Below are 13,107 nucleotides of genomic sequence, written 5' to 3'. Positions count from 1 at the left end.
AAGCTCCCATCTTAAATTACATTTCTCTGGAAGTGAATACTTGACCAAATATCTTCCTCTGCAGAAATGGAAACAAGGAGCGTATAGGAAACAGGAAGAGTGACCGACTTTATTTTTCAAAGATGGCCACACTAATATATTGACCTCGTTCCACATGTCCTCCTTAAAGTGTGAGTGACAGCCCTCCCACTGAGGTGGGGTCTACATTCCTTCCTTTTGTATCTGAGTGGGAGCTTGTGAGTGCCCAAAGCATAGTATGGCAGAAGTGATGCCATAATCTCTGACACTACATGAAGTATTAATGAAGCTTCTACTTGGATCTGTCTCTGGAGACATGTACCCTTGGAAGCCAGCCACAATGTTGAGTAATCTTAGGCTACATGAAGAAACCCCATGTAAGTGCTCTGGCAAGGACTACTGCAAAACTCTAAGCCTACATACATCAATTGCCTGACATATGAGTGAGCAAGCTTTCAGAAGATTCCAGTCTCTATCTATTTGAGCCTCCCAGCTGAATGGGGCTCCTGACATCATACAGCAGAAACAAGCTGTAGCCATTGTGCCCCTTCTGAATACTTCAACCACAGATGCTGTGAATATAACAAACAGTTGTTTTTCACCACTGAGTTTGAGATCATTTGTTATACACTCATAGTAACTGCAACAGGAAATTAAAGTAGGTTGTGGTGAAAAACTCTGGAATTCCTTGATTATCTTCTTTGAAGTATACAAGGTCAGACAATTAAGTTTGTGAACTGTTTGCAACAATGTTGCTAACCTTTTTTGATATCAGAGGGATTATTCATTATGAATTTGTAACAACTGGACAAACAGTGAACCAAGTTTACTATTTGGAAGTGCTGAAAAGGCTGCGTGAAAAAGTTAGATGACCTGAACTTTTTGCCAACAATTCATGGCTCTTGCATCACGACAATGCACCAGCTCACAAGGCACTGTCTGTGAGGGAGTTTTTAGCCAGTGAACAAATAACTGTATTGGAACACTCTCCCTACTCACCTGATCTGGCCCCCAGTGACTTCTTTCTTTACCTGAAGATAAAGGAAATATGGAAAGGAAGACATTTTGATGACATTCATGACATTAAGGGTAATATGATGACAGCTCTGATGGCCATTCCAGAAAAAGAATTCCAAAATTGCTTTGAAGGGTGGACTAGGCGCTGGCGTTGGTACAAGGGGAGTACTTTGAAGGTGACCATAGTGATATTCAGCAACGAGGCAAGTAGCACTTTTTCTAGGATGAGTTTGCAAACTTAATTTTCTGACCTCGTACACTGCCTATCTGAAGGTGCTCTTTTTAATAGCACACAAGCTGTCTATAGACTGGCTAAGAAAATGGGCAATTGGCCTTCCTAACTCTCAGGAAGACAGGTTTCCAGAGGGGCAGAGTTTTGAAAATAACAGGCAAATGAAGCCCCACAAGTATAAAATTAAGTTCAGATTCTCCTACAAATAACGATCTCAAAGTCTATGTATGTAACAATCATTCTCAAAGCAGTATTATACAGATTTATTTTTAATTAGGGACAAAATAGTAGAAAACAGATTTAGAGAACATTGTTATCTCATGTTATGGTAATATTCGTCTTCTCCTCAACATAGTTAGTCTCTGTCCATAGCCCTCCATCCCACTCCTGGGCCTTTGATGTGCACGCTTTATTTCCCTGCCTCCATAATAAGGTTAAATTCATTCATACTGATGTGTAAATTTGGTGATAACTACAGTTGGTGCACATCTGCTGTGGATTGCCACCTAGACCCTCCTTTCAGAACAAATACACCTATTTCCCCAATTGCCAGTGTTGGCTGCTGACGGCACAGCGCTAAGTCCATCCATGTGAATTACCTTTCCAAGTCCAAGGTCACAACTCTTATCTGGAACCAGCCCAGATACATGGCTGCTTTCAATGAGGATCAAAGGTCTTTGCCTCATTTCAGAACACCTCCAAGTCATCATTTCAGCTCCAGAGCGATCTATGGGCTGAACTGTGATCCCCATGGCAACTGCATCATAGTTCAACTTCTCCCTCTGCCCAACCCTGTTTCTCCCTTACAGGTGTAATTCCCGAGAACACTGCCTATTAGGCCTTCTGCACAGATATCTCTGTCTTGGAATGTTTCCGGGGAACCCCGCCTGCAACATATCCCCAGTGGAATATTTAACAAGAATCAAAGATCAAAGAAAAAGAGTAAAGTCCTCATGTGGAATTTCAGGTTATTAGCTAGCAGATGAAGTGGGGTACAGGGTGAATATTGGGAAAAGCTGTCCTAGCACCGAGTCAGATTTTCTTTTTCTTTTTTTGGATACTGACTTCCTAGAGTAGGGTACTGAGAAGGATTCTGAGGTAAAATCAGTGCTTGGGGGAGGGAATATCCTACAATCAATCAATTACTGTCTACCTTGGACAAGAGATGGAGTGACGCAGCACACATGCCAGGCCATTACTAGTTGAGTAGTAATTGTTCACTAAATAATATTTTGAAAATACGTAATTTTGTTGCATCTCTGCGTTTTTTTATTAGTGAAGTAAAATTCACTTAACATAAAATGAAATACTAACCTTTCAAAAGTGCACAATTAAGGGGCCACCCGAGTGGTGCATTGGTTAAGAGTTGGCTTGGGACACCAGCTCTGAGCAGCAGGGTCCTGGTTCGGATCCCACATGAGGGCCAGTGACGCTGCGCCCTCTACAGCTAAGGTGGTGAAAAACAGCTCGACCTGGAGCTGGGCTGCCGTGAGTTGCCATGAGTGGCAGTCCAATGGCCGCCGAGCGACTGCCTCACCCGGGAAGAGCGCAGTGATCACAATAACAACATGGGCCAGTGAAGCGATGTGCTCCACAACTAGATTGAAGAACAAAAAGGACAGCAACTTGTCTGTTCCCCTTCCTTAATTCCCCAACGTTGTCCCCCTCCCCCATTTTCCCAATAAAATCTTTAAAAAAAAGTATACAATTAAGTATAATGAAGTATATTCACAATGTTGAACTATAACTTCTGTCTAGTTCCAAGACATTTCACCACCCCAAAAGGAAACCTCAAAAGAGTTAAGCGGTCACTCCCCATCCCTTCCTCCCCTACACCAACTCCTAGCAACCATTAATCTCCTTTCTGTTTCTATGGACTTATCTACTCTGGATTGCTATGTCTTCTTGCACAATTGACCCCTTTATCATCATGTAAAACTCTTCTTTTTCCCTGATAATTACTCTTGTTCTGAAGTCTACCTTGTCTGAAATGAATACAACTATTCCAGCTTTCTTTTAACCAGTGTTAGCATGATATATGTTTCTTCAGCCCTTTAGCTTTAATCTATATGTGTTTTTATATTGAAAGTGGGTGTCTGTTTGACAACATATAATTGGGTCTCATTTTGTGATCCACTCTAACAGCCTCTGTCTTTTAATTGGTGTATTTAGACAATTAAGTGTTAAGTGGTTATTGACACAATTCGATTAACATCTTTTGTATTTGTTGCTGTTTTCCAGTCATTGCTTGTTCCTTGTTTCTATTTTTGTTTTCCACTATATTTATACCTTCTGTGGTTTGCATTGAACATCTTGTGGATGCTGTTTAGCCTGTCAATTATACTTTTATAAACATTTTTTAGTAGTTGCCCTAGATTTTGAAATATGCATTCACAACTAATATGCAAGCCCATTATCAAATAACTCCATACTGCTTCGTGAGTAGAACAATTACCTGAAACAGACTTCCTAATTCATCCCTTTCATCCCTCATATCACTGCTGTCATTCATTCCAGTTATCCATAAGCTATCACCATTAATTTCATTGTTATTTTTATTATTTTAACAAACTGTTATCTGTTAGATCAATTAAGAATAATAAAAATAAAAATTTTTATTTTACCTTCACTTATTCCTATCTGACACGCTTCCTGTGTTTATGTAGGTCTGAGTTTCTGACCTATTTAATTTTCCTTGTTTCTGAAGAACTTTTAACATTTCTTGCAAGATAGGTCTATTAGCAGCAAATCCTCTCAATTTATGTTTATTTTAAAAAGTATTCCTCCTTCACTTTGGAAGAATAATTTCATTGGATACAGAAGTGTAGCCTGGTTTGGTTGTTTTCCTGTCAACACTAAATATTTCACTTCATTCTTTTTTTACTTGCATAGTTTCTGAGAAGTCAAATGTAATTCTTACCTTTGCTCCTCTACAGGTAAGCTGTTTGTGTTCCCCTCCAGTTTCTTTCGAGATTTTTTTTCTTTATCTTTGATTTTCTGCAGTTTTAATATGATATGGCTTGGTGTACTTTTTGTTTGTTGGTTGGTTGGTTCGGAGTATTTATTTATTTATTTGGCTTTTGTCCTCTTTGGTGTTCTGTGAGCTTCCTGGATCTGTGGTTGGGTGTGTCTACATTAATTCAAGGATATTCTCAGTCATTATTGCTTCAAATATTTCTCCTGCTCCTTTCTCTCTTTCTTCAACTTCTGGTATCCCCATTATCCATAAGGTGCTCCTTTTGTAGTTGTCCCACAGTTCTTGGATATTCCATTCAGTGTTTGTGCATTCTTTTTTCTCTTTGTTTTTCACTGTTTGAAGTTTCTGTTGGCATACTCTCAAGCTCAGTGATTCTTTCCTCAGGCATGTCCAGTCTACTAATGAGCCCATCAAAGGCATACTGCATTTCTGTTACTGTGTTTTTTATTTTTAGCATTTCTTTTTTATTCTTTCTTAGAATTTCTGTCTCCCTGATTATATTACCCATCTGTTCTTCATGCTGCCTGTATTTCCACTAGAGCTCTTAGCATATTAATCAAAGTTATTTTCATTTCCTGGTTTGATAATTCCAGCATTGTTGCCATACATGAGGCTGGTTCTGGTGTTTTCCCTGTCTCTTCAAACTGTTTTTAGGATTTCCCTTTAGTATGTCTTGTAACATTTTGTTGAAAGCTGAACATAATATATGGAATAAAAGGAAGTGTGGTAAATAGACCTTTAGTGATATGGGTCGGAGAGGGCAGTATTCCATAGTTCTATGATTAGGTCTCAGTCTTTTAGTAAGCCTATACCCCGAGACTGTCACCTTTACAAGTGTTTCTCAGTCCCACCCCCTTCAGGGGGGACGAGCAGGCGGGACAAAAATGGAGGTGGATATTTCTCATCCCCCAGGTCAGTTCGACTCTCAAGAAACTCTAGTAGGGCCGGCCAAGTGGTGTGTTGGTTAAGAGCTGGCTTGGGACGCCGGCTCTGAGCACCAGGGCCCTGGTTTGTATCTCACATGAGGGCTAGTGACGCTGCACCCTCTACAGCTAAGATGGGGAACAACAGCTCAACCTGGCGCTGGGCTGCTGTGAGTCACCGGCAATGGCGTAGGCTGCAGTGAGGCTGGCCGGCAGCTGGCGCGAGCTGCCAAGAGCTGCCGTGAGCAGCCGTCCAATGGCCGATGAGCGACTGCCTCATTCAGGAAGAGCGCAATGATAATACCAACATGGGTCAGTGAAGCGACGTCCTCCACAACTAGACTGAAGAACAAAAGGACAGCAACTTGTCTGTTCCACTCCTCCAATTCCCCAATAAAATCTTTAAAAAAACCCCCAAAACTCTAGTACGTTAGATTCAGGTACAATCATTTATTTTGAGGGCAGGCCTTATTAAGAAGAACAGAATGGGATGGCCAGTTAGCTCAGGTAGTTAGAGTGCAGGCTCATAACACCAAGGTTGCTTGTTTGATCCCCACATGGGCCAGTGAGCTGCACCCTTCACAACTAGATTGAAGACAACGACTTGACTTGGAGCTGATGAGTCCTGGAAAAACACACTATTTCCCATTAATAAAAAAAGAACAGAATGCTCAGAGCACGTTTCAAAATAGCTGCTTTCCTTCGCCTCCCTGCCTAAAGCAGAAGATTTTTCTACCCTCTTCTGTGTGGGAACCCAGTAGGGCTCCTGGAAGTAAAACTCATAAAAGAGTGCTCCCCTCAGGACCGTGCACCACTGGAGTCTTTTCATTTTTCATACTTGTCCACACTGAGCTGCCAGTAATTTGTCAACTGAAGTTCAGGATTTCCTACCCTGGAGAAGAAACACATATTTTTATGGCCATTTTTCCCTGTCCTTTTGGTTTTATGGGTGAGTAACTTGGTCAGTATGTGGTACATATACACAATGGAATATTACTCAGCCATAAAAAAGAATGAAATATTGCCATTTGCCACAATATGGATGGACCTAGAGGGTATTAAGTGAAATAAGTCAGACAGAGGAAGACATATGCCATGTGATTTCACTTATATGTGGAATCTAAAGAACCACATAAATGAACAAACAAAACAGAAACAGACTCATAGATACAGAGAAAAAACTGAGGGCTGCTGCCAGATAGAAGAGGAGTTGGGGGCTGGGTGAAAAGATGAAGGGATTAAGAAGTACAAATTGGCAGTTTACAAAATAGTCACGGGGATGTAAAATACAGCATAGGGAATATAGTCAATAATACTGTAATAACTATGTATAGTGCCAGGTGGGTACTAGACTACTTAGGGGGATCACCTCATAAGGTATATAAATGTCTAGTCACTATATTGTTCTCTTGAAACTAATATAATATTGCATATCAACTGTAATTGAAAAATATAAAAATATTTAAAAGATATTTAAAAAAAAGAAATTATTTATTTTGCCTGGAATGTCGACTTGGGAAAAATAGCTCTCCTCTCTAGCCATAGTGCATTTGGTGGTTTTCAAATCTGTTGAGTCATATTACTACTCTTCAGGTGCCCCTAATTCCCTCAGTTATAATTCCCTAAAGTATCCTTTGCCCATAATAATTTTTAATAGGACCCCAAACAACTTTCATTCTTTTTTGTAAAATTGATATGCAAGAAAGAACCTTCTAGCTACCTCTGGAATACAAATAGTTGATAAAAACTTTACTATACTATATGTAACATACTATAAAAATATTTTTGATTACTAGGGAATATTGCAGGACAAAAGAACATAAACAACAAGGAAACTTTCTATGATTGTTCAGCATTCTCTCTTCCATACGGGTCTGAGGGCTAAAGGCTAGATGTCCTCCTCTGTGTCCAATTTGGCCTGCCTTGTGTTTTCCACTAAATTTACATAGAGGTAATACATTTGGGCCCGAAAATGTTATCACAGGTCATTAAAAATTGACAATAGAAATTTACTATGATTATTATTGTTATAAGTTAAGAATATTTGATTTAATGCTAGTCCTTCGAATGTTAAGAGTGCTGACAGATTCACTCTTTTGTTTTCCTTGTGCTAGCTGATTATTAGGACTGTGAAAAGCAAAAGAAAAATAATATAATTTAAAGCAAAGACCTAACTGACAGTAGGTCCTAGAAATCTCCAAAATTTCAAAGTGCATGAGAAAAGTATGAGATCCCTTAAAGAAAAATCCTTTTTTCAGAGCAGCAATCAGGAGGAGATTAGTCCCACGAGTGAGAGCACACAGAATGGAAGACAGACAACTCCTGTGATGAATTAAGTGCCATGTAGGATGTCATCAATTAGACAGCATGCTGCACATCCATCCAGTCACATTGTTCGTTGACAGATCTGGTGCTAAACTAGTTTAAGGTCACTTCCATTGGTTCATAGTAATTGTTCTCAATTAACCTAGCTGCTGCATCCTGCAAAGGGATTTTCCAGATGCATGTGGTGTATTTTTCTTAGCAATATCTGAAATGCATGAAGTCAAGTGTGTTTAGGTGTCAGTGCCATAAAGGGGAACATGCCTGCCATGATGCTGTCCCTAAAACTAAATAAGTATGCAATCATAATATCTTTGAAGTCATATTACAGAAAATATACATATTTGCCCTTATCTCTCTAATGAAATGTCAAGTGATGATAACATTTATAACGAGTAAATAAGAGTTCAGACTCTTAAGACTGCCTGAGATTGAATTCCCACTTGACCAATTACTATGTGGCCTCTGTTCCTCATTCCCTAAAGATGGTGATAGCAAAAGTACTAGGCTCAGAAGTTGGTTGTGAGGGTTAAATTCCATTATGCATGCGAAGTGCTTGATGTTTAATAAGTGCTAAGCAAATGTTAGACATAAAGACATAATTATTTGAAAATGTTAGACATTGTATATTAGTATTAGCATTATTCACTGTTAGTGAAACATTTCAACCTAAAAGAATTATTCTTCATTTAAATGTGCATTGGTATGTAGTTTATTAAAATAAAATAATTATTTGGGGTCTTTTACATATTAATCTGGTTGTACAAATAATAATACAAATTAAAATATCAATTCTACTGTCTATAAGTAGAACCGTTCTTCAGGTAGAGATCAGCCTCTGTATCCTTTTAAAACCTCACCTAGAGAGACTGAATCCGTTATCTTTGATATCTTGGATTATTTTGACCCCAGAGCAATATGGTACATAGTAAGAGCTGAAGACCCAAATTTCTAATGACTAAATCTAGATTTTAAGAATTGGGTATCTGGAAATTACTTTCAAGGGCATTTATATATTAATACTAGTGAAATGCTAGCTATATATAAATACATATTTAGTTTTAGCTAGATCTGGGACTAGAACCACATCTAACATCAAAGTTTTTTTCTCCATTACCCTGCTACCCTTCACTTCCTATGCTTGTGTCATCATTCAGCACATATATAATGCTTGACTATTGTGTGTCAGGCTCCTTGTAGAGTCCTGCTTGTGCCACAGCAAACAAGATGGAGTCCAACCTGCAGGGAATGGGTGGGCAAGCCACCCCACTTCCTGACCACTCTCCAGGTTACCACATTTAGTAACTTTTTCCAAGTGATTTGAAGCTTGAGAAGCCAACTTTCTGCTTTCTGCCAGGGAAATAGAGTTGCACGTGTTGGATATTTTGATAGGCATAGTGAGATTTTCATGCCCACAGGAAAGAGCAAAATGTCCTCAGATTACAATTGAATAGTTTGTGAATAGCTTTCCAGGGTGAATGCATCCAGATCAGCGGCCCAATGGGGTTTGTGCCGCTTTCTCTTAAGTTCCTGGTTGTGATAATACTAATCAGAGTTATGACACTCAGCAAGTCCAAGTTCAAATGCTTCCACATGACCCCATATCAGAGAGCAGAAAAGAGATACTGTGATCACTCCTGAGATGTTGCCTTCTCTGAGTTCAGTTTTATGAGTATAGCTTCCACTGGCATCATCAGGTCCATTTTCCACTCTTCTCCACCCTGCCCTGTTCTCTGACCTGTGTAAGCCATGGGCTATATTAATGGGCTCTCTTATCCTCTGATTCTGTTTATGTTTTGTCAGAGAGAAGCCCCTACAGATGAGTGGAGGGAAGGAGAGGAATGAAGTCACGGTTCATATTCCCTTGGTTCTCTCATTTCTTCGTTTTCATAGTCTTGTTTCATCCCTTTACCTGGATCATCATGTTTGTTTGTTTGTTTGTTTGTTGACAGTTCTTTCCACACAGCTCTCTCATTCTCCAGGTCCTAGTAACTATCTCCTTTTCCCTATCTAACCTATGGTTAGTAGGGGTTCCCCTCCTGTTTTCAGTTCCAGGTTATATCACTATTTCTTATGGTTTCCCTATACTCTCTCATTCCTTCCTAATTAATGCTTTCTTAAACTTCCCTCTCATTATCTTATTTGAGTGGATAATCTGTTTCCCATCAGGGTTGTGCCTGATACAGTTACTTCCATCATTTGTTCTATCATATAGTTTCAAGTCCCATCATCACCATGGTTTCTTTCTTTCTTTCTTCTAGTTACTATTTAATTTGTTTCTATTTTTCTTAAAGTATAAGGCCCATGAGTGGAAATAGTCCTTAAAGTGTAGTCTTGCTAAAACAGAACAGAAGGAGAGTGTCACCTCTTGCTTTAGATATTGCATTTCCATGAAACTTAGTCAAAGGGACCAGTAGCTTTTTGGAAGGTTTTTGACACCCTTGGCCCAAATTACACTTACTGTCAATTGAAATCTCTAGGTTGACTTTTACACTACTGTTAAGCCCAATGTCTCCCATCCTATTCACAAGATATTGGGTTTGGGACACCAAGGTCAGAACGTGCTTTTCTCCTTGTTTGATTAGAGCCATCCTTCTAGTGGTCCAGAGTCTAGTCTGTTGAAATTCTTATTGTGTTCAGATCCTGCTACCAAACAAATCTTCAAATCCTTATGTCATTTTCAAATTTGATACATATATTGTCAATATCCTTGCTCTAAGGCAATATCATGCAGCAGTTAAAAACAGAGAGCTGAGACTATATGGATGGAAAATAAGCACATAAAAAGATGTTTAACATCATTAGCTATGGAGGAAAATGCAAATTAAGACCATAATAAGATATCACTACACATCTATCAGAAAGGCTAAAATAAAAAATAGTAATGAAAGTAAATGCTAGTGAGGATGTGAAGAAACTGGATTACTTTAAAACAAAGCCTATAGCAAGTGACAAAGAAGAACCCAGTCATCCCACTTCCTGGTATTTATCTGAAGAAACCCAAAATGCTACTTTGAGGGGACCTGTGCATCCATATGTTCATTGCAGCATTGTTTACAATGGCCAAGATGTGGAGGCAGCCTGGGTGTCCATCGATGGATGAATGGGTAAAGAGGAGGTGGTACATATATACAATGGAATACTGCTCAGCCATGGATGGGAATGGGCTCTTGCCATCTGCAGCAGCATGGATGGACCTGGAGGGTGTTGTGCTGAGTGCAGTATGTCAGACAGAGAAAGACAGATACAATGCGATTTCACTTATATGTGAATCTAAAGAACAAAGTAAACACAAAAAAGCCAAACAGAAACAAACTCATAGATACAGAGAACATTTTGGTGGCTGACAAATGGGAGGGGTGTTGGGAATAGGTGAAAAAGGTGACGGGATTACGAAGTACAAATTGGTTGTTAAAAAGTAGTCATGGGATGTAGGGTATAGCATAAGGAATATAGTCAATAATATTGTAATAACTATGTATGGTATCAGATGGGTACTAGATTTATTGGGGTGATAGATGGGAGCAGGGTTGGGAGACAGGGTGAAAAAGGTGAAGGCATTAAGAATTACAAGTTGGCATTTACAAAATAGTCACAGGGATGTAAAACATAAGGAATATAGTCAATAATATGGTAATAATTATGGATAGTACTAGATAGGTACTAGACTAGTCTGGGGATCACTTCTTAAATTATATAAATGTCTAACCACTATGCTGTATACCTGAAATTAATATAAAATAATATTGAACATCAACTGTAATTGAAAAACTAAAAAAGAGGGGAAAAGGTGATGGGGAATAAGTTCATATTTCCAGGTATAAAACAAATAAGTCATGAGGACGTAATGTACAACATAGGAAATATAGTCAATAATATTGTGATGGCATTGTACAATGTTAGATGGTTGCTGGACTTATGGTGATCACTTCTTTAGGTATACAAATGTTGAATAACTATGGTGTATACCTGAAACTAATACAATATTGTATGTTAGCTATATTATAATTTAAATCTTTAAGGAAACATTTAAAGAAAAAAAATTAAAAGGAATGTACTACTGATACATGTAACAACTTGAATGAACCTCCAGAGACATATGTTGAGTAAATAAAAGCTATTCCTAAAAGGTTATATACTAAATGATTTTGTTTATATTATATTCTTGAGATGACAAAGTTATAGAAGTGAAGAGTAGTGATTGCTAGGGTTTATGAACTTGGGGGAGGAGGAAGTGGGAGTGGCTATTAAAGGGCAGCATGAGAGATCCTTGTGTTCCTGAAAATATTCAATATCTTTACTGTGGTGGTCCTCACAGGAATCTCCAAGTGATAAAACTGCATAAATACACACATGCACACAGGTAGGTATAAAAATGGTGAAATCTAAATAAGGTAGAAGGATTGCATCAATGTCAATTTTCTAGTTACAATATTGTACAATTACCTCAAAATAAAAAGTTCATTTAAAGAAATCACACCCCTATGTACTAACAAAGAATATGTGAAAATCAAAAGTAAACGCTTGATATATAATCACTCCAAAGAAAATGAAACACTGAGGTATAAGTCAAACAAAACATGTACCAAGGGGTAGGTGAAAATATTAAAAATCCAAATATCTTTCTAAAATTTACAAAGTATAAACAATGTACGTGACATATCCAACTTACAATGGAACAACTAATTAGACATATTCATGGTAACATGGATGGATCTTAAAAAGCAGGCTCAGCAAAACAGGAAACAACAATGTATGATATTAACGCACACATAAATTAAAAACAAATGCCCACAAACAATAACATACATTTCATTAACATTTTTGAAAAGAAAAGTACAAGCATCAAATAAATGCACTAGAATGATTGCCTATGACAAGAGGCATGGGACTGGGGGGTTAGGAAAGGGGGGAATGAATGAGTAAATAAAACAGGAGAGTCCTGAACAATTTATTCAAGGAATGTGATTAACTCAAGTCTCTACACTTGTCAAAACCACTGCATCAGCTGGCAGAGTGGCTCAGTTGGTTAAGAGCGTGAGCTTTGAGCAACAGGGTCACCGGTTCGATTCCCACATAGGCCAGTGAACTGTGCACAAACTGAGCTGCCAACAGGTGGCAGGATGGCTCAGCTGGTGAGAGCACGTGCTCCTAACAACAAGGTTGCCGGTTTGACTCCCTCATGGGATGGGGGCCCCCCCCCCCCCCCCACAACTAAGATTGAACACGGCACCTTGAACTGAGCTGCTGCAAGTTCCCGACGGGTGGCCGGATGGCGACTAGACTTGGTGCTGAGCTAGCTGCGCCTTCCACAACTAAGATTGAGGGACAACAACTTGGCTGTTCCCCTTCCCCAATGCCCCAATAATATCTGAAAACAAACAACAACAGAAAAACACTACATCATCTGCCCCCTGCCCCTACAGACACAGTTTGTTTTTCCCAAGGAAAAAATACTGAGTTATTTGGACATACTGAAGTATGGAGGTAACAATATAAAAACCAACTTTTACTCTATTTTGTTCTTGTATTAAAATTCTCTGTACCCAATGCTCCCCTTTATTGCCTGTGGGGGTGGGGGTGCACCATTCCCACTGTGCCACTTTGTTAGGCCATTG

The sequence above is a fragment of the Hipposideros armiger genome, unplaced genomic scaffold, assembly GCF_001890085.2.
Source record: "Hipposideros armiger isolate ML-2016 unplaced genomic scaffold, ASM189008v1 scaffold_103, whole genome shotgun sequence".
Classification (NCBI taxonomy): domain Eukaryota; kingdom Metazoa; phylum Chordata; class Mammalia; order Chiroptera; family Hipposideridae; genus Hipposideros; species Hipposideros armiger.
The sequence above is the reverse complement of the archived record's forward strand: the minus strand, read 5'-3'. Positions refer to the sequence as shown.